Raw genomic sequence first — 23,152 nt, 5'->3', positions numbered from 1 at the left:
TGGGAACATCTTGGTACTATGCTTTTCTGAATAATTTAATTATATGCTGGTGTCTCTATGGTATTTTAAAATAAATAAATTAAAATAAACGGACAGTTAAATGGATTACAAAACCTTTTGTATGTATTCTAGAAATGCTAATGATAATTTAAAATTACTTACAGCTTTCCAGAATGGCTCTTCTAAATACGAATATTCCAAAAAAAAATATTCCAAAATAATTGAATTTTATATCCACACCACAACACAAACACAAAAACCACAAAGAACGAAATTTCTGTAAATACTGTAACCTGAAATAGTTGAGTACTTCGTCCTTTATATTTCAGCCTGTGGATGCTATGTTATCGTCATGAGCAATATCCCCCAAAAAACGGTTACTACAAATTGCAGTTTTCTTCAAAGGGGTCGTTCATGAAGATGACACGAGTCACATCCGTAAATTGCGGTATTGTTCAAAAGGTATCATTTTCCCAAGTTTGGAAGTTTCTCAAATACTTACATATGACTAAGTGATTATCATTCACATGATTGTGATGCCACATATCCTAAAATTATTCATTCTTCGTTCCCGTAGGAAATTATTGCTGTAGTAAATTAATGCTTACATTTATTTTTTTAAAACCAATATTGACTATTAATTTTACCTGTGATTCCTTGTGCTCTTAACCTATTTCTGTAACTGAAATTTATTTATTTTATTTATTTTTTCTTCAGCATTAGTAATTTTAAGTAATGGATATGCGACAAACAAGGTTTTGAACTCGCCATTGCATTTTTTTTTAGAAATTTCTTTTGCAGCACAACAAATAAATAGTTATTTCTTATTATTTCAAATGAATATTAGCTCTGTAATATATACTTTGTTAATTTCTGTTTTTTTTTACTGTAATATTATTAACAAATGGCTCTGTAAAATAGCCAAATTCTTACAGTATTGTAACTTTTCAGGTGAAATCTTCTCCACTAAAATTCTGGCTATTAATTTTTACCCGATTATTCCTTTTGGTTCCAAGATTTGACAGTGTCATGAAATATTTGAGGGGTTGCATGAACAAATAAGACTTTTAATTCACTGAATCAAAAAAAAGTCTCTGGTTAATTTGTGGCATGAAATTTCACAAGGAAAAAAAAAAACGTTATGGTCTTACTTAAATTTGTATAACACATCAATGACACCCAATTTGTTCATTTAAATTTACACATTTTATTTGAATAAAATATTATTTACAAATTGTATTTACTGAATCTAACATACAGAAAATAAATAGATTGAAAAATACATAAAAGGTCCCATGCTTGTGGAACTGCCATCGTGTGGTTTTTGACAATGTGACTCTCATCTGAAAGTTAATTTTTCATTTGGTGATCGTTGGGAATTTATTACTGTAGTAAAATTAAGGGTTGCATATTTATTTTTTTGAAACCAACACATATACTTCTGAGAATTATTAAAAGCACAGAATCTTTCATTATGTTTCCAAAAGCATTTAAAAGTACACATTATGTTTTCACGTTTTGGGCATCCAATTTCATTTAAATCAAGAGCAGGCCTCCCTATTATCCTCGTTAATGTTTTTGATTTTTCTCTTCCTTTGGCGAGTAATATTTGATATTTGTGTGTTGATTCTATCATCCAATTTCTTAGTTTGTCCAGAGATAGTGAACCAATTTCCAACTTCAGCTGATGGTTATATTATATTGACCACGAATTCTGTTTTTTAACTCTTTCAGGTAATTCTTTCCAACTAAAGGTCGAAACTAGTCTGTTAGTGGCACTTCCCTTAATGCATAACATTATACATATCCGCAAGGAGATGTGTTTTGCATTATGGGAGATACTGAGATAGGAGAGTTGGTAGCTTGCTCCACCTTTGCAAGGAGTTGCCCGGTGTTGTACCACTTTACCCGTCCTGAAGATACTTTCAGGTGCAAACTTTGTTTGCACACACTTGGATAAAAGAGTAAACTAAATTTATTATAATCTGACCAAGTGAAAAATAAACTTTCAACATCTCTCATTCCATTTTAAAATCTAGTACTGTTCCCAAGCCATGGTTTCAATGCAGGTATATTAATACTGTGCATAATGGCTTAAGTCCCAAGTTTTCTTCTTGTGGTATAGTGAAGACTGAATAAAAATATCGCGACAAGTCCTAATCCGACTATGAAATTGTGAAAATGTTAAAATCGCCTCATATCTAGTTGGTGGTCATTTTTTAACTTTCATCCCTCCCACACACACACACAAGACTTCTAATTTATAGTACATTAATACCGTGGGAAGGGAAAGGGCTAAATAATCCTGGAATCCTGTTCTAGATACCAATCATGAAACTGTTACAAGTTACGTCAGGATTCCAACAAGAGAGAGGGTGTTATCACACTGGTAACGATAATCGTCTACCACTTAAGGACGTTCACCGCCATTCATTCATGCTAGAGCGGGTTTGAACAGACTGGTTGGCGAGTGGAGAAGCTATTCACTCTGTAAACTAAATCATTTATTTCATGTATGTCCGTCCCAGAGACTACTCCCTTTTCATTCACACAGTTCTCTATCAACACCAAAAGAGAAAGCAGAAGATATAATGATGCCACTTTTCTACACTCTCATAGTTGCAGTGCAAAGAGTGATTTGATTTGATTGCGACTAAACATCGTAACATTATTAACTCGTATTCTGCTGTTCTGCGGAATGAACACGCGTCCACTTCAGTTTTGAAATTAAACGAACTCACCTTCAGCCGAAAAGCCTCTATAAAAGTTCCTTTTAATTCTAGTCATGGTTCGAACTTAAATCTTTCTCATACTTTCCGTACCAGGAACTGATATCAAGCTCCCACCTACACCAGACAAACCAAATTCCTATTCCAGCTTATACTAAAAAGCTTTTCGCTCGACCACCTAGGCCAGGCAATTTCCATAAATAAATAATAAATGCCGTATATACCTAATTTCAGATAGACTGCTTCGACATTAGTACTTTTCACGCTAATCTTCTGTCTATGTCACCCACTTGAACTAATGTCGTGGAGAAGAGAAATAAAGGTAGATCCTCTATACATTTCCAGGGCATTTTGGGCACCAGACATCCCGGCAAACACCACAACCTGTAAAAAGATGACTTCATTTTTATTTATTTATTTTTAAGGAAAAAAGGCAGAGGCCTAATGATGGTGTTTCTTCAAAAGTAGAATCTTGTAGTTTTCCACGGAGTACTAGGGGAAACCATAACGTTCTGCAGTTTTTGCCCAGGTCTAATCGCACTATTAATAATGTTCTTTCACTGACTGCAAGACTTGATTCAGAAGCCTGAAGATGAGTGCTCTACATTTCTCATTTCGAAAACTTTTCAATGTGCAAACAAAGAGACCAGAAGAATTATCCTCATCATTTTCATTTTTGTCTCTAGTGTGTCTAATATTTGTCTCGAGTACTGTATTTTTCAAGTTGTAACCAGGGGAAGAATTCTCAAGACGTAACCACAGGAAGAAATAATAAAAATTAACCTGCTCGAATTTAATCTCTCTGAAACTTATTCCTGTTTCCTTTCTCTTCAAAGGAAAAAAACAGAAATTCTTACTCTTAATATCATAAGCCTCCCAGATATCTTATTTATGAGAGGTTTTTCTTCTTCAAAAAAAAAAAAAAAAAAAAAAGCATCAAAACGTTTCAAGACGCAACCATATTTCATTCATGCACAGTTGTACAGTTGCCTCAAATCCAATATCCGCACGCTCTGAATTCAAGATATGTCTTAATGCGTAATTTATGTTTAATGGATGTTATAATTTTCTATGAAGTTCCAGACTCTGTCCAACAGAGAGCTCCAGACTGATGGATGATTCCCCCCCCCCCTCCTTCCGTTTTATTCCACTGACTCATCTATTCCCCAATTTCTGATCAGTCACTCTTCTACTAATTTCCACCATTATTCTTTTTTTTTTTTTTTTTTTTATCTACAGTTCTCGACTCACTTCAAAATATGAAAGTTCGGAAACAACTGATGAATATCAAGACCTTTCAAGGATGACACTGGAAGCAACAGTAAATGAAGAAAACTAGTGGTGAGGAATGCGTAGGCCCACAATACGCTTTTTCGACTTTTTTTTTATTTTTATTTTATAAGCAATTCTAGAATTAGTCAATCTTTGGCACATGCAGGCTGAGTTTGTTCTTCTGCTAAATACTCGGACTTTTTTAATCCCGTAACTCAGCACAGTTGTTCTCTAACGATGAAGTTCAGCTGCCTATCGTTTTCAACGAAAAAAAAAATAATAAAAAATTAGGGCAAAATGATGCATTCAATTCAGCATATGAAGAGAGGATGCACTTATCTCAGTTATTTCCACGCACTACTATATTTTTGTCACCTGAAAAAGCATCTTTTACATACGAAAGTTTCAGATTTTGTGAAAGCATATAAAACATAAATAAATAAAATAACAACAGACAGATTAGGTAACATTTCACTTAGCGTTTTCTGTAACTTATTTCGTTCTGAATACTACGCTATATTTATTATTTATTTCGTGACACCGCCAAGGAGTCCGAAAGTCATCGAGGAAGGAAACCTCACTACAACTCTGTGTCTCCACCACTACATCGAAAATCTACTGTCATCATCTACATCAATGCCATCCACTGCCCACTACCACCACCACCACTAATATTTCTTGTCTGTAAATTGCGTGTGTTCTGAAGGGCCGATTTGTCTATATGCGGGATGAAAAACCCGAGTTTCCGGGAGAAAAAAAAAACCCTGCTACTTCCGTATAAGATCGGCTAACTCACCTTCAATAGAAAAAAAAAAAAAAAAAATCCATATAAAGAGTTTTCCCGTCACGAACTTTTATGAAAGATAAATACTGTAATTATAAAATAAAAATATGTTCCGAAGGTTGAAACGCTTCGTGAATGCTCTGTTCATACTTCTACAGTGGTGTTGTTTTGTTCCACTCACTGCTTCTGCGTTTCTCAAACCTGGATGGAAAGGGGTAAAATTATGTATTGCATAAGGGTAGTTAGTAGTAGTAGCCAGTGACGTCGACAGCTGGGGAAAATAACGGGTCTTCTGAAGTGAAAAACAAAAGCAGATCCCAGAATCTGACACCCCCCCTTTCCCTTTCTCGTCTGGCTGGTAGTAGCAGGGGAATGTAGGCATCAAGCTACAGATTTATCTCGTACTATTACTTATGTGGTTGTTTAAGATTTTGGAGAAATTAGTAAGTTATAAAAGAGTAATAAAAATAATTGATGAAGGCAAATACATAAACTGTAATTTTTTCGGATTTGACAGGAGGCCTGACGACAAGCTGTTATTTAAGTTGCAGTTTAGATATCAGGTCAATGAAATGGATTAGCAACTAGAAGTCTGACAGACTTGAAAGAATTGTATATGGAGAAACAGTTTCACGGAGAAGGGAAGTTAAAGGTGGGGTACTACAGGGCTTAGTGCAGGGACACTTACGGTTAAACTTTTATGTCAATGATACTGTCACTGGAATGCGGTGATACGAGTATATTCAGTTGTCTGCAGATTTATGTAAAGCTAGAAAGTATTAGTTGATAAAGAGCTGGTGTAGTAGTAGTGGTAGCTCTTCGGGATATTTGAATAATCTAGAAAGTGTGCAAATGACTGGGGGAATCCATTTAACGTCGCTAAATGTAAGGTATGAATTGTGGGATCTACAGATGAAGGCTGCATACTCTGGAGGAAGTGGAGGAGGAGCGGGATGTTGGGATGATAGTGGATAGAAATTCGAAATGCAACTGATATTGCAAATGCAGTAAAAATAACTCAAGAAGACTGGTGCGACACTAAGAAGGACATTAATAAAATTTAGCAAATTATAGGTCAATCAGCATCTCAGTGGTGGTAGTTAAGGTATTAGAGAAATTAGTGAAAGACAGAATTCAGGACTGGGTGGATAGGAATATGATACTCTATAAGGGATAACATGATTTTGTAAAGGATAGGTCCTTTCTTAGTAATTTTCTTACTTTTTATAATCGAGTGACAATGGCGTTGGATAAAAGAAATGGTTGCTCAGTGATATTGCTGGACTTTGCAAAAGCATTTGACAAGATTCTGCATAGAACTCCATTGCATAAAGTGGAGCAAATGGGAACTGATATGAATCCAATGATTTGGGTTGGAGAGTGGCTGATGGACAAATATCAAAGAGTGGCTTATGGAGGAGTTCAGTCCAAGAGAAGGTAAGTGACCAGTGGTGTACCCAGAGGCGTAGCTCGGGGAGGGCGGAGTGGGCGTACAACCCCATGCGGCACTTTGAATCTTTTTGAACGTTTGCAGTTAATTCTAAAATACAGTCTCGAGAACTCAGTTCCAAATATTGTAATACTACTGCGAATTTTCCTCATAATTGCTGTAAGTGTTGCTAGTTGTGAGAGGAGTTTTCCTAAATAAAATTGATTAAAAAATTATCTACATTACTATGAAAAAGATTTCGTCAATGTCATCAACGAATTTGCTAACACAAAAGCAAGAAAAATAACATTTCAGAATGCTGAAATTAAAGTTTTACTTCAAAAATAACATAGTGTTTTAATTTAATTCCCTATACGTCGTTGTGACTTTTTGTAGTATTTTTGGTGTGTATTGAGAGGGGCGGCAAACTCAGGGATCGCCCCAGGCGGTAAAAGCTCTAGCTACACCACTGGGTGTACCACAGGGTTCAGTACTTGGTCCTCTGTTGTTTACTTTGTATATCAATGATATAGGAAATTATGAATAATTGGGAAGAACGATGGTAAATGAAGATAATGCAGAGATCCTGCAGAAGACTGAAACAGACTAGTAGTATGGGCAAAGGTAAATGGCCGCCAGTTTAATGTGGCCAAGTGTAAGGTGAAATTTAGCAAATTCTGATCTCTTCACTTTGTGAAGAGATCAGAAGCTGAGTACTATATCGATGGAACCGAACTGCATGATATTTGTGAGGCCATGGACGTTGGAGGTGATTGTGGAGAGGGAGTTGAAGTAAAGAATATTGTGAAGTAACCAAAGCAGCATATTAGATTACATGGTTGTTTTCTACTCAAAATCATCAGGTATACAAATTGTAAAATCCGATTTGTTTGAATTTGCAGTTATAATCTTCAGAAATAGTTTTCGTTATTAGATTTTGGTTACCAGTGCAATAATAATAATTGAAGATTTCAAGCTAGAGAAAGAGGCGGAAAGAGAAAAAGACAAGGAAAGGTGACAACATATTTCAATGACATTGCACAACATACTAACAATGGAGTTAGATAAGGAGATGGCTACTCGATGATACTGCTGATACTCTGAATACTGCTGAATTCTTTTCATTTGAAAGAATTCAACATAGTTGCATAAATTAGAACAAATGGGGGATGGATATAACTCTAGTGCTGGATTAGAGGGTGGCTGACTATCTATCTATTCCCTTCTGCCATACGGCCGAGGGGGGGGGAGCAGCTATATGCTACCATACTACGGAGATGATTATGAGCAAAGTAGTTTCCCGTTGCCTTCCTTGCCGTGTAGCCTGTGTGTTCACGGGGCCGGTTTGCCTGCTTGCGGGATGAAAAACCTCAGATAAACTGGCGGGAAAAACCCTGCTGCGCAAGACCGGCTAACTTGGCTATGACTGAGGAAGATCCTTAAGCTCCTCACATCGTCAACGGGAATCGAACCTAGGACACTCCTTCCCCAGGCATATGGTTGCGAAGCGCTAAGCCACTAGGCTAACCGCGTGGACGGGTAGCTGACTGACGGATATAAAAGAGCGGTTTATGGAGGAGCTGGGTTCAGGAGAAAGCAAGTGAGCAGTGGTGTACCATAGGGCTCAGTAGGCTTGGTCCTCTAATAATTTGTATAAGCATGAGCGTCCACAGAAAATTTTCCAGGGGGGGGGGGGAGCTTGGATACAAATAATTACATCAATAAATTTTTATTGATGTAATTATGTATATGTTAATTATGCAATTATGTAATTATGTTAATTAAATATATGAACAAAGAATTAACCAATATCTAGATAAATTAAAACAAAATGAAATAGAAATAGAATGGCTTAATATAAAAACGATACTAAATGCTGCAGCAAATGAAAGCTTAGGAAAGACCAAAAAATTCAATAAAAGAAAAAAACTGAAGATCTGGGATGATACAATCAAAGAAATAATCAAAAAGAAAAAAAGAAGCCTATCACAAATGGTTAAGCAGTAAAAGATTAGAAGATGAAATAGAATATAAAAGAATAAGAGCCATAGCTAAAAGGGAAGTCAGAAAAAGACATAGAGAATCATGGAATAAATTTGTTTCTAATTTAGAACATGATTTATATAAAACAAGACCCAATGTATATAAGATTTTGAAACACCTAAATGCAGATACCAAAGAAAACATAAAATTAAACACTGAATTGAAATTAGAAGAATTTCTAAATTACTACATAGAACTGTGGACAGACAAATATTTTAAAAAAGACAACTGGCAAACTATTAACGAAAATGAAAAGGAAATAACTGAAGAAGAATTAGAAATCAGCCTGAAAGAAACAAGAAACGGAAAATCACCTGGAGAAGATAAGGTAGGTTCAGAACTATATAAATACGCAGGAACAAGATTCAAAGAAAGACTCTTATTATTTTTAAATAAAATTTACTCAACTGGTATCCCCCCAATAGAATGGAAAAAAGCAATTGTGATTCCTATCTTTAAGAAAGGTAATAAAGATGACCCTAAAAACTATAGAGGTATCAGTATACTAAATTCCTGTTACAAAATATATAGCAGAATCTTAAATAACAAACTAATGAAATATTCCGAAAACTTTATTCTAGAGGTACAGAATGGATTTAGAAAAGGACGATCATGTATAGACCCAGCCTTTTGCCTAAAATTAATAATAGAGAAAAGAAGAGAATATAATTTAGAAACACATATTGCATTTATTGACTTTGAAAAAGCATTTGACAAAGTTAAAAGAAACATATTATTTAACATATTAAAAGAAAGACAAATACCAAATAATATCCTAAAAGCTATCACAAGTATATATGAAAATAATCAAATACAAATAAGATTAAATCACGAGCTAATCATATACAAGAGAGATAAACCAAGGGGTCCGACAGGGATGTCCCCTCTCAGCAACTCTTTTTAATATCTACTTAAATGAAATAATAATAAAATGGAGTAAAAATTTACATCAAGGAATTAAACTTTCACCTACAGTTAACTTAAACACTCTCCTCTTTGCAGACGACCAAATAATAATTGCAAATTCTGAAGATAACTTACAGAAAGCTATTTTAAATCTAAATGAGATATCCAAAGATTATGGTATGATAATATCAACGGAAAAATCAAAAACTATGGCCTTTAAAGGACAAGATCCAGCAAGAACCAAAATAGTAATAGATAACAAGATCTTAGAACAGGTGAATTCATTTAACTACCTAGGATGTATGATCACATATGAAAATGAAAAAGATATAAACGTAAAAATTGCAAAATATTTAAAAATAACAGGTGTAATTAACTCTATATTTAAATCAAACCTAGTTCAAAAACAAACCAGGCTAAAAGTATACAATACATTAGCCTTACCGGTCTTAATGTATGGAAGCGAAATCTGGACAATAAAACAAAAAGACAAACAAAGATTAGCAACAGCAGAAATGAAGTTTATGAGAAAAACTGCAAAGTATACCCTATTTGATCACAAAAGAAACGAAGACATTATGAAAGAATTAAACCAAGAACCAGTAATAGAAAAAATTAAAAAATATAAACATAAATGGATGGAACACGTTCAAAGAATGAAAACAGAATGATTACCAAAACAAGCCTTCAAGTACAAGCCATTAGGAAAAAGAAAACCAGGACGTCCTCTTAAACGATTCAACGATGACTTCTAAGGCCGGAACAGGCCATGCTAGGCCTAAATCCTTGATACGTATGATGATGATGAATAAATTTTTATTTAATTATTTAATTTTTGGTTTTTTTTTTTTTTCCACAAGTAGATCTCGGGGGGGGGGGAGGAAGTACCCGTTTGTCCCCTGTGCGGACGCCCATGGGCGACTACCAATTACCCGAAGTGCATCACCTTACGAGTGTAAGGTGATGTACTTGGTGATGTACTTCGGGAGAAGATCAGAAGCTGTATACTATACCAATAGGACTGAATTGCAGGAAACTGATGAGGCTAGGGACTTGGGTGGGACTGTGAACAGGGAGTTGTAGTTTAGAGGCATATAGCAAAGGTAACCAAAACAGCACATTAGATTACGTGGTTGTTGAAGAACACACTAAGAAGCAGGATAGAGAAATTATTGTTCCTTTATACACAGCTTTAATAAGGTCACATCTGGATTATGCGCACAGATCTGGATTCCAGGATTCCATGGCGATGAAGATGTTGTGGAGAGGATCCAGAGGCGAATGACAAAGATTGTGACTGGTCTGTGGAATGCTCCCCTATGAGAAGCGATTATTAATCGCTAGGCTTCAAAATTAGCTGATAGACAAAAAAGAGGAGACAAGAAGAAGCATTTAAGTTATTAAAGGGATTTTATAAGATTGACACTGAAGACTTTTTTTAGTGCACGGCAAGAAGGGAGAGAACAAAGGGTCACCAGTGGAAGTTGTATAAGTGTGGCAAGGGTGTTGGGACTAGTTTTTTTGTTTGGAGGGTGGTGAATGTGAATAGTGGATGCAGGTGCCTCATCAGTGAATGAGTTTAAGAAGAAGTATGATAAGTATTGTGTGAATGATGGCTAGTGTGTAAATAAATGGATCTCTCAATAATAATAATAATAATAATAATAATAATAATAATAATTAGCAAAGATAAAATTATAATGGTTCTATTGTGTAAGCATTTGATCAGACCATATCTAGGCTAGTTTATTCAGATTTGGTCAGTGAAGACTTTCATTTGGTCACTGATGAGACTTTGCAGAAGGTGCAGAGGCAGCCGACAAAAATAATTACAGGATTACGCAATGTAAATTTCGAGAATAGATTGAAGGCGTATAATCTACAGCGTTTCGTAGATAGAAGACGAAGATATGATATGACTTTAACGTTAAGAAACTTACAAGTATTTAACAGATGGATAAAGGTGAGATTTTTCAAGGACTATGGGCCACCTTTGGAAGTTGGGCAAGGAAATGGCAAGAGATGGAAAAGTTTTTTTTTTTTTAATTTAATTTTACTTGGAGAGTGGTGAGTGAATGGAATTCATTGCTTGAATGTGTCGTGAATACTGAGAGTGTGAATAAATTTAAGATTCAATATGATCACCGTTGCACCTGGAAACCCTTTTTCTTGGTGAGTCTTCGACTCCAGGAAAATGTACTACTACTACTAATAATAATGATATCACAGTATGGTAGTTGGATGCCCAATGTAATAAATATTTTTAAAAGTATTTGCTGCATTATAAACGTTAATGTTAAATTTGATACTCGTTTCTATTAATATATAAATTCATATATTAATAATAATCTTTATATTATAAATTATTATTAAAATATAAATTAATTATTATTAATTTATATTTTTAAATATAGGATTATTATTAATATAAAGATTAATAATAATCTTTATATTAAAATAGTGTATACTACCTTATTTTAATATTAACCAGATATATAGTTAGAAGGGCGTGGCATACAACATTAGACTTCAAATCGGGAATCTGTGTTTTGATATAGTCTTTAATGTGCTTTGATATTTATAATTACTCTATTTTGAAAGAAGCTTTTATGACTTTAGAGAAAGAGAGAGAGAGAGACTGCATAATAAAAAGCTATGCTTTATTTACGGCCGTAATCCTGTTATTTCACTCTGTTTCTTCAAAATAGTATTAAAGTTTCACCGTGTGAAACTTTAATACTATTTTGTGTGTGTATATATATACACACACACACACGGTGAAACTTTAATACTATTTTGAAGAAACAGAGTGAAATAACAGGATTACGGCCGTAAATAAAGCATAGCTTTTTATTATGCAGTCTCTCTCTCTCTCTTTCTCTAAAGTCATAAAAGCTTCTTTCAAAATAGAGTAATTATAAATATCAAAGCACATTAAAGACTATATCAAAACACAGATTCCCGATTTGAAGTCTAAAAAAAAAAACTTTCTACACACATATATATATATATATATATATATATATATATATGTGTGTAGAAAGTTTTTTTTTTTTTTTACCTTGGGTATAATATACGTTAAAGATACCAAGTTATTTTACTTATATAAATAGCTACTTGGTTTTAATCCTATAAAATAGCTTGGTATCTATAACATATATTATACCCAAGGCCTTTGGCTCTTCATATAATTAGTAATAAATAAAAAAAAAACTTCCTACGTCTATCTCTCATCCTGAGATTTTTATTTAATAAGGTCAAAGCACCTTATGGCAACTTGTTTTGATAAAAATCATATGCTCTGTATTACTTAAATCTTGGTATTTCTAAACCTGGATCCCACTGATGAGACCACAATAAAAGTCGAAACCTGTCTGGGCAGTGGCCCCTTGCCTTTAAAGCATAGCATCATACATCTCTGCAAGGAGATGTACTTTGCATTAGGGGTAAATACTAAGAATAGTGATCAGAGCTTATTACACCTTTACCACGAATTGCCTCAGACTTGCACTACGTGCGGAGTCGCCAAACTTGCACTACATGCGGAGTCGCCAAACTTGCACTACATGCGGAGTCGACCAGACTTGCACTACATGCGGAGTCGACCAGACTTGCACTACATGCGGAGTCGACCAGACTTGCACTACATGCGGAGTCGACCAGACTTGCACTACGTGCAGGCGCAAACTTGACTTACTTGTCTGTTTGCTTACTTCGGATGTAGGATTAAAAATAATGTAGCTATTTATATATATAAAATAGCTTGGTATCTTTAACACACACACACACACACACACACACACACACACACACACACACACACACACACACACACACACACACACACACACACACACACACACACACACACACACACACACACACACACACACACACACACACACACACACACACACACACACACACACAATTATTGAAATTAGGATTTACTCGGGATGTATACATTTATAAAAATAAATTTAACTGACTAGAACGCGAGAAAGTATAACAAGTCGTGATGTATTCAAGGTTTTTGTTATACTTTCTCGGGTTCTAGTCAGTTAAATTTATTTTTATAAATAAATAAATCGGTTGCTAAGCAAAATAAATAAATAAATAAAATAAAAATATTTGCTCTAATAGCAAATTAACATGCAAGTATAAGCAAAGCAAATAGCCCAGTCATTGCGTCAATGCACACAGCAAGAGGATAGTTTCGGAAAAATCGGTTCTGCTCCCTGTTGTCACATCTGGTCTAATGCTGTTAACACTGTACTGTTCATTATTATTTTTTAAAGCTCAACTCAAAAATAAGATATATCGGTTTTTTAATATACACAACTTTAGTTCTGTCAGGCAACATTATAGGTTTTTTTTGTGATTTATTTAATTCGGGGGAAAAAATCAGTATTTTCATGAATATATTTTTGTCTTATGTATTGTCAAAACTCAATTCTAACTGACCCACCCGAATAATAAGCGCTTTGCAACTTCTAAAGCGTTTGAAATCAAAACAGCAACAGATTCGTTGTTGGATGGCTCTTGTATGGTGTGTGTTGATCCTGAAGAAATATTCAGATGGGCCCCATAATCAATTACCCAGCACCTTCATTAGCTCAGGTTCTATATACTATTCTAATTTACCGATTTTTACCTTCTCCTATATTAGGTTTGCAATAGTATATCCCCTGCCTAGATAACTCCCCAACACAGATGCAAGCCCTCTATCTCTTGGACTACTCCTAACCAACAGTCAGCAATCACCTGGCTGTTAGTTAGGAGTTATATATTAATCCAATATATATGCTGCAATCAGTGGCGTAGCTAGGGGGGGGAGCCCCTTTAGCTTTGAACCCCCTAACTTTGAGCCTTACCCTATACGTCGTTTTGACTTTTCGTAGTATTTTTGGGGTATATTGAGGGGGGGGGGGGTGAGAAACCCGGGCGGCAAAAGCTCTAGCAACGCCACTGCCTGCACTGTTCTTGTCTGACTATATTTTTGGACCAATTTGTCTGTCTGTAAATGGAAAAATTTTGTTTCATTTCTGCATGAAAGTAGCTTTCGCTGTAAAGTAGCATCTTCCGCTGAAAAAGTTATTTTCAACAAAAGGTTCTAATCAGCGAAATCAACCCAGGACTTTTCTAATCAAATTGCATACAACGTAATTTATCCGATTGCGCCAGAGCTGAAAGAATTCGATTTGTAAAACGCATTTGAACTTCTTTAATTCTGCAATTGCGAGAACAATGGAGCTATTCTCTGTTTTTTCCAGACCAGTAGGGATAACTACCCGACTTAACCAATTTTCTCTGTAAAATGGTTTTTAGGTGGACAGTTGTACTGTGCTAGTATTTTTGCAATCATAAAATTAATAACAACCACTGCAGATCTTGATATACCCTTGTTCGCTTATCACAGGAAACGACAAGACTTTCCCTCCCGGAAACTCGGATTTTCCATTCGCAGGCAAACCTGGTTGAACAAATATGCAATTAACTGATACAATACATTTTCATCATAATCAGAGATGATTTGGCAGTAATTACAGCCAAACTCTTTAAGAACTTTATTCAAGTTTTAAGAAGAAAACTAAGAAAATTCTCTCTTTCCCAGATCTTATGGAGAAGTCACATAATTATCCCCAAAAAATAGTGCAAAACGGCATAAATAACAAAAAACCCTATATATATATATATATATAACATTTAATTAACTTTCAAGATTTGTCAGTGTGTGTGTGTGTGTGTGTAAGCGAACGCATATTATTATACATATCGATTATCGCTCTTCTTTTATGGAAGGTTAGAGAAATATCATAAATTTCTGTTAGGCTTAACACAGTCTGATTTGCTAATGTGAAATAGTCATAGTCTCTTCCTAAATATAATGAAGGCACGTGTTTATTTTTATTTTTAAAAAATTAAATCGCTTCTCGTTATACTTCCGGTTGTTCTAAGACGAAATTACATTTTCGTCTAAAAGCAACATTTAATAAGGTGAATTAATAATAATAATAATAATAATTATTATTATTATTATTATTATTACGCGATACCTCCAAGGAGTCATAATAACAAGTGGGATTGTTTTATAACGTCGAAATGGTAATGAATAGTATTATATTATTATTAATTACGACTCTTAAAAACATTCATTTAAATGACAGAAGGTCTGAAATTATACATACTATCTTCGGCTCAGAGTTGAAACGTTATTTAAGACTACCTCCGGCAGACTGCTCACAACGACTGGATGTTTCTGCTGGCAGGAAAGTGGAAGTGTTGTATTTAAATCGAGTAGCACCACCTTTAGTAAAAAATTATACTTTAGTTATAGATATCTAAAGAAAAATAAATAATTTTATTTTTCATAATTTTCCATGTTTTAGCTTTTGTTGATTTTTGCCACGAAATATTATTGTAGTATCCTGAAAACACATCGAAATTATTGATTGTGAGAAAGATAACTGAATAATAAATCAAATAAAGAAATAATTTCCCCATATGCTGGTAAAGATATAACAATTTAGGTGCTAGTTTCATTTTTACAACTTGTTATTGGTTATCTTAAAAAAGAAAAAAAATTGTTACTAGATTATGAAGATGGAGGCTCAGCAGATCTGTTTAAGAAGGAATAATCACCATGTCAATGTACTAACTACTTTTAATGAGTTACTGTTTACTGAAACTTTTGTCGATGTGACTTTAGTATGTGAAGGTAAGAGACTTAAAGCACACAAAATAGTGTTGTCTGCCTGCAGTTCTTTCTTTCATGACATATTTCTTGAAAACTCTTGTAAACATCAAGTTGTTATTCTCAAAGATATAAAATACACGGATTTAAAAATGATAATAGATTTTATGTACAAGGGTGAAGTGATCATTTCGCAGGACCAACTTGCCACGCTGCTTAGTGCTGCTAAAAGTTTGAATGTTGAGATCTGTACAGAAGTTGCACAGAGGGATACTTCCAGTATTGATATTCAGGAGAAGAGTGAACATGACTCAAGTAACCAGGCCTTGTTACTTGCTGAGGTGCAACAGAAAAAACGCAGCACAGAATTGCCACCAGTAATTAAGAAGAAAAGAGGAAGACCTCGAAGTAGATATCTTCGTGGTTCTAACAGTAATGGCATGAAGGTCAATGTGTCATCAAAAGTAAATGAATTAGACACACCAGAAGATACCAACAGGTCAATAAAGTCGTTCACAAGTGAAGGAAGGTTAGAACTGTCAGGAACTGATTATCCATGAGATTTCTGTTTCTAATTCAAATATATATCCTAGTCCAATTCAGAACTCATTTCCATCTATCCAGAGTTCAGTGTTGGTAAAAGGATCACAACAAAGTGAAGATACAATAATAGAAATTGAGGAATCACAGGCGTTGGCATCTTTTGACAGTTTGCTCCAAGATTCATTGTCAATCCCAGTAATGAATACTATGCCTATTCTTAATACTGTTGAGTTAATTGAAACTCGCTCAAATAACATGGAATCAGGGCTAAGTACAGATAATCAAATATTAGTTCCTTGTTCTGTATCACCTCAATTATCTACTTCTCTTCAAGTTGCACAAAGTATGATAAAAGATATCGAACCTGGTGTCTCGCTCTTATTACCTGGAGCTGCAATTTCACCTTGTGCCAGTTCTTCACATCAAGACAGTAGATCCATGATGATGATGATGTCTTGGGATACATCCAGGCCTACTACTGTTATGCCAAACATTCCTAAAATACATGATCAGCAGCTTCCATTACAGGATCAGAATGTTGCTCAAGAGAAGGAAAATGGGTCAGTTAATTATCGTTGGATATCCTCGCCAGAACATCATTGTGAGGATTGTTGTAGATGCTCCGCGACCAAAAATATCCAAAGACATAATATGAAACTACATGAAAATGACAGACAGGAATACATATTGGATGTGGACATGAAAGCAGAGTTGATGATGATGAAGCAAGATATGAACTTCATGAGAAATGAGATGAAAAGAATTAGAGACATACATGGAAGAACGAATAAGAACAGAAGGAAAGATGGGCATGCGGAAGATATATCAAATGATTCAAGAGTGGTTCTCTATGGAGATTCCATTATTAGAGGTGTGGTGAATGAGAAGATGCACAAGGTTTGTTTTCCTGGTGGTAGAATGGAGAGAGTGATTGAAGCGTTGGACATCAGGAGTAAGAGAGCACAAGAGTTGGTGGTTGTAGTAGGAACAAATGATTTGGATGGGAACAAGGAAAATGCCAGATTGGATATAAGGAGATTATTAAGGAGAGTAAAAGATAACAGTGTGGTAGGAAAGGTAGTCAGTGTGTTGCCAAGGTATGATAGTGATGAATTGAGGAGGCGGGCGAAGATTATGAATGATATGTTAGCGCAGTTATGTGAGGAGAATGGAGTGCATTTTGTGAATGTGTGGGAGGAATTTGAGGGACGGATGGAATTGTATAAAGAAGATGGGCTGCATTTAAATGGTTTTGGTGTGAGTCTGCTGGAGAGATTGTTACTGGCAGGAGAAGTAATGACTGTAATGAATATATCTGAGGTGGTGGGAAGTGATATGAAAGAGCAAAAAAGTAAGGTAGGGAGAGGTATTTGTTCAGTTGCAAATGGGGGAAGTGAGTATTATGAATGAAGTAAATGAGAGAGTGGAGGTACAATACGAACAGGGAAACGGGGGGAGTCAGGGTGGACGGGGAGAAACTTTATGAAACATGCGGGTGTTGAATTTAGAAGTGAATGTGTAAGCGGAAAAACACAAATTGAGATGGCCTGGGATGGGTGGAAAGAGTTTAGGTGTGAAGAAAGTTGTAGAATTACCACCAATTCTACAACTTTCTTCACACCTAAACTTCACACTATAGAGGAAGTGACAGGAGAAGGAATTGAAGAGTTACATCGCAGGAGTGATGTCCTTAGGACTTGTAGAAGCAGTAATGATTTATTATGTTTATTCACTAATGCTAGAAGTATTCGAAATAAGGGGAACGAAATTGTTGCTTTGCTCGAGTCTGTTCGCCCCAAAATTGTTGGTAAGTGAGACATGGTTAGATGACGATGACATCCTGACAGGAATAGAGATGAACAGATATGATATTTTTCGTGAAGATAGACAGGGAAGAAAGGGAGGAGGAGTACTGCTAATGGTAGCAGATGAGTTGTGCCCATCTAAGGTGGAATTGCAAGGTGCAAATTGTGGTCATGGTTTTGAGGCCGTATGGTGTGAGGTAGAAGTGAACAGGAGGAAATATTTAGTTGGGTGTTGCTATAGTACCTGGTAATATGGAAGGTAATGAGAAGGAAATGTATAGGAAAATTGGCCTAGCTAGCAAGAAACGAGTTATCATTATGGGCGACTTTAATTATGGTGATATAGATTGGAAGCAAGAGACTGCATCTGGGGGTAAAGAAAATGAATTTTTGGAGTTTTTGAAAGATAATTACCTTAGGCAGTACGTAATGGAGGGTACACGAGGATCAAGAGTATTGGATTTGATCATCTCATCAGATGATGTTATTATAAATGAGGTGTCAAATCTTCCACCAGTTGGTGAGAGTGATCACGTGCAGGGTGACCAGTCATTCGAGGACATCTGTTAGAAAGGAATATATGTGGAATTATAAGACTGGTAATTACGAAAAGCTCAGGAAACAGCTTGCGATAATAAATTGGAAAGAAGAACTGGATGGAAAGGATATCAATGCTGCTTGGGCCATACTCAAGAACTATTTGGTGGAGGCAATATCAGAGTGTATTCCGAGGGTCGAGAGGGTAAACAGAGTGGGTGTAAAATGGATGAATCAAGAGATAAAGTATGCAATATGGAAGAAGAAGGTATTATGGAAGAAACAAAATGAGTATATATAACAACCAGTTGCATGAGAAGTACAAAGAGCAGGCGAGGAAGGTGACTAGCTTGATAAGGGTAGCAAAAATGCAGTATGAGCAGCAGTTAGCTAAAGCGGCCAAAAAAAATCCTAAGGAGTTTTTTCGATATGTCGCCAGTAGAAGAAAGAATGATTATGGTAGAATGGGATTGATTGGTGAAAACGAAGGAATGATAACCGCTGCGGAGGATATAGTTGAGATATTTAATGAGCAATTTCTAAAGGTATTTCACTCTTGCGAATGTGACATCATGCAGAACTTGAAAGTTGTGGGAGAAGAGGAGGAGGAACTGTTAGTAAGTGAACAGGAGGTATATGAGGAATTGAATAGACTTGATGTAAATAAGGCTGTGGGACTTGATGCTATTTCACCACGTGTCTTGAGGGAATGTGCCGGAGAGTTAACAACAGCTTTTGAATATCTTTTCAACATGAGTCTCTCACTGGGTCAAGTTCCAAAAGAGTGGAAGAAGGTAAAATTGTTCCAATTCATAAGGGAGGTGATAAGAGTAAGGCTTTGAATTATAGACCAGTCTGTGTGTCTGGAGTTGTGGTCAAGGTATTAGAGAAGTTAGTTAGGAATAAAGTTCAGAATTGGGTTGACAACAGAAAAATACTCTTTGGTGGCCAGCATGGATTTACTAAAGGAAAATCATGCTTTAGCAACCTGCTTACTTTTTATAATAAAGTGACAAATGCGTTGGATAAGGGTATTGCATATACAGTGGTATATTTAGATTTTGCAAAGGCGTTTGATAAATTGCCACATGACAAGCTGGTAATTAAATTGGAACGGATGGGGCTGAACAGTAGATTGGTTCACTGGATTGGAGATTGGTTGTCTGATAGGTATCAGCGAGTTGTCTATGGAGGAGCGATATCGCAGAAGAGGAAAGTTACCTGTGGTGTACCTCAAGGGTCTGTTTTGGGTCCATTGCTGTTTAATTTGTATGTAAATGATATCTGGAGAGGTCTGAATGGTGATGTGCAGTTGTTTACAGATGATGCAAAGTTGGGCAGAGCTATCAGGAGTAGTGTGGATGCTGTAGCTTTGCAAGAGGACTTGAATACACTGTCTGAATGGGTAAATAAGTGGGGATGTCAATTCAATGTCTCAAAGTGTAAGGTTTTGAAATTTGGGAAGCAGAGATGGGATGTAAAGTACACAATCGGTGCGAATATCTTGGAAGAGGTAGAGGAAATGAGAGATCTGGGAGTGATTGTAGACAAGGACCTAAAATTTCGGGGACATGTTGCTGAAATAGTGAAGACAACACAGCGGATAATGGGAATGATGCGGAGGACATTGACTTGTAGAAGTAAGGATGTTATGGTTCCTTTGTATAAGGTTTTGATCAGGCCACATATGGATTACTGTGCACAGATCTGGTCACCTGGTTTTCAAAAAGATGAAATTGCGTTGGAAAAAGTTCAGAGGCGATTGACTAAGGTGGTTTCTGGTCTCTGGAATGTAGAGTATGAAGACAGATTGACAAAATGCAATTTGCAGAAATTGGTGGATAGAAGGAGGAGGGGGGATATGATTGAGACATATAAGCTGTTGAGTGGTTATTACCAGATTAACGTCGGGGAGGTTTTGCACAGAATGGGTGAGGATAGCAGGAGAACAAGAGGTCATTCCTGGAAGCTGTATAAGGAGGGTGTGAGCAAGGGAGTGAGGAGCAGCTTTTTTGCATGGAGAGTGGTGAGTGATTGGAATGCTTTGCCCGAGAGTGTGGTGTGTGCAGAGACAGTGAATATATTTAAGGCACAGTATGATAAACTGTGTGTATAACAGTGGACCTCCCACGATGAGTCTTTGACTCCATGGAGGTTTTTGTAATAATAATAATAATAATAATAATAAACCACGCTACCGGCCAAGACGTAAAGATTATCATGAATGCGAAGTGCACATTAAAATTGTAATACCATTGATATTACACTGAAATATATGATGGATACGAAGCGTATAATGATGCGTATTTGATCCATAATGGCCGGTAAGGGTGGTTAAATGTTTTTAAAAATAGTTTTTAAATCATGATCAAAGTAAATAAATTACAAAACAGACAACGTGTTTTCCTTAAGCAGAGTGCTAAACTATTTGCCATTTTAACGTGATAATGATCATTTCAATATAAATTTCTTTCTAACAAACAAAAAAAAAGTATCGTTTTTCAATCAGTTCCTGAATTAATCGATCTTTGACGCAAGTAACTAGTGTGTTTCTCATGGAAGAAACTAAGGTTTCTTAACCCTACAATCAGTAGGGTTAAGAAACCCTACTGATTGTAGGGTTTCTTAACCCTACTGATTCTTTACAGTTTTCCGGTTTCTGTCTTCCTTTCTGTTCATGCGCTCAACATTGTAATTATTTAACTTGGGATCCAGTATCGCATCCTCCATTCGAGGGTGGGTACAGAAGTAAAGGGTTTCCACAGGCTGGCTACCAGATGGGAGAGAACCTCTTGGTTACACTATAGGAAGCGTCCTTATTAACTGGCGAATAATCTTGCTACTGCTTAATTTGTGAAGTGTGCCCGGAAGAAGTCCAAGTATAACAACAGATGGCATTGTCTGAAAGCATGCTTGGAGTTTAGTCTGGGCACTCCCTGTGTGGAAGTGTGACTACGAGATCTTCATTCCAACTGCATGCCCCTGCTATGTAAATTTTACTTGCAACCATGATAGACAACATTAACAATTCTACAATCACTCTATTAAAAGAAATCTCTCACAAAAAACTAACAAACATCTCATAAAATAACAAAAATTGCAAAAACATTAACACAAAAATCCAATAAAATGTCAAATTCTATGTAGGTAAAAACATCCAGATTGACTTTGCCAACATTCGAGGTCTTAATTTCACTATACATGATATTATTCAGTGATGAATAATATACTCGATATATTATTCATCACTGAAATATAACTGGCGTCCTCTGTGACAACAATTCGCCTCAACTTTCCTCATTTCATCTTCAACGATGCCTTTCTTAAGAGCGCTACTTGTGCACTTGTCAGGGATATCATATGCCAAAGTTTATCAGACTTGGAATCATCCTTCATTTTATCAGCTTTGACTCAAATTTCCTTAACTCACTCTTTTTTACCCTTTATTTGACTTCTACGTTCTCCTAACTTCGATGACTCCACTGACCTATTTGACTATTTATCTCTGAAAGTCGATCACATACAGTCTAATTACCCTGCAAGTTAGATAATCTTCCCTGGTGATTTTAACTTTCACTTTTTCACATCTCAGACTAACTTCTCTACTCCAACTTCACTGGCCAAACTGGAAGAGGAGATGGACTCTGAGTAAGAATTTATCACAAATTGTTCACCAACCTACCAGAATTCCGAAAATCCTTATAATTTTTCCAACACCCTGGAACATTTCTTAACCAGCTCTCTCTCTCTCTCTCTCTCTCTCTGTCCAGATACGCTATTGGCAAGTCTGACCATAACCTTGTCGATGTTTCCTTTCTACATATCATTCTTCTTCCAGTGATTCTCTGCCTCATATCCCGTGTCACTGCAACGTACCAATTGGGATGGCCTTCGGGATTTTTATACCTCTTTTCCAGTCTGATAACCGCGTCTGATCTTTTGATCCTATCACCAGCTCATATCTAATGAGAGTAGTTATTCTCGCTATGACGAACGCTTTTATTCCCGACCACTCAAAAACCCTAAAAAATTGTGCCAATGCAGTTCAAGCCATAAATTCAGCTTATGCTCAACAGCTAATATCAAACACTCAAGAGGAGTGGTTCTCAACCTTTTTTTTTTGCTTCATGCACTCCTTTATCATATGCCTGAACATCATCTCCCCCCCCCCTCCCTTTTACAAGATTGCAGGGCTTCGTCCATGTTTTAGTGTGAAGGTCACGTGTGTGAGACACGTCAGATTTTCTAAATATATCGAATTTACTGTATTTTGGTTTGTAACAAATGTTTGTTAATCTCTTTAAAAATGGTGAAAATATTTATGCAGTTCCTGGGTGTAAAAATCGTACCATTAAAAAATCTAAAAATTCTGAAAATCATATTCAGTTTCACAGATAGATAAATGTCTAT

General features: G+C 35.9%; 1 protein-coding gene across 1 annotated transcript in view; it reads right to left on the bottom strand.

Moving 5' to 3' along the window:
• The window catches only part of LOC150110484 (carboxypeptidase N catalytic chain-like), a 157,557-nt gene extending 142,136 nt beyond the window's left edge, over positions 1-15,421 (bottom strand). Inside the window, exon 1 of the mRNA XM_090399553.1 lies at positions 15,352-15,421. The gene's annotated coding sequence lies outside the window, so the exon portion shown is untranslated. The remainder of the gene's footprint in view (positions 1-15,351) is intronic.
• Positions 15,422-23,152: the final 7,731 nt, after the last annotated feature.

Source organism: Typopeltis vanoorti, chromosome 1 (genome assembly GCF_054136105.1).
Source record: "Typopeltis vanoorti isolate ZY-2024b chromosome 1, IOZ_Tvanoo_1.0, whole genome shotgun sequence".
NCBI classification, from domain to species: domain Eukaryota; kingdom Metazoa; phylum Arthropoda; class Arachnida; order Uropygi; family Thelyphonidae; genus Typopeltis; species Typopeltis vanoorti.
This window is presented reverse-complemented; position numbering and strand designations above follow the sequence as displayed.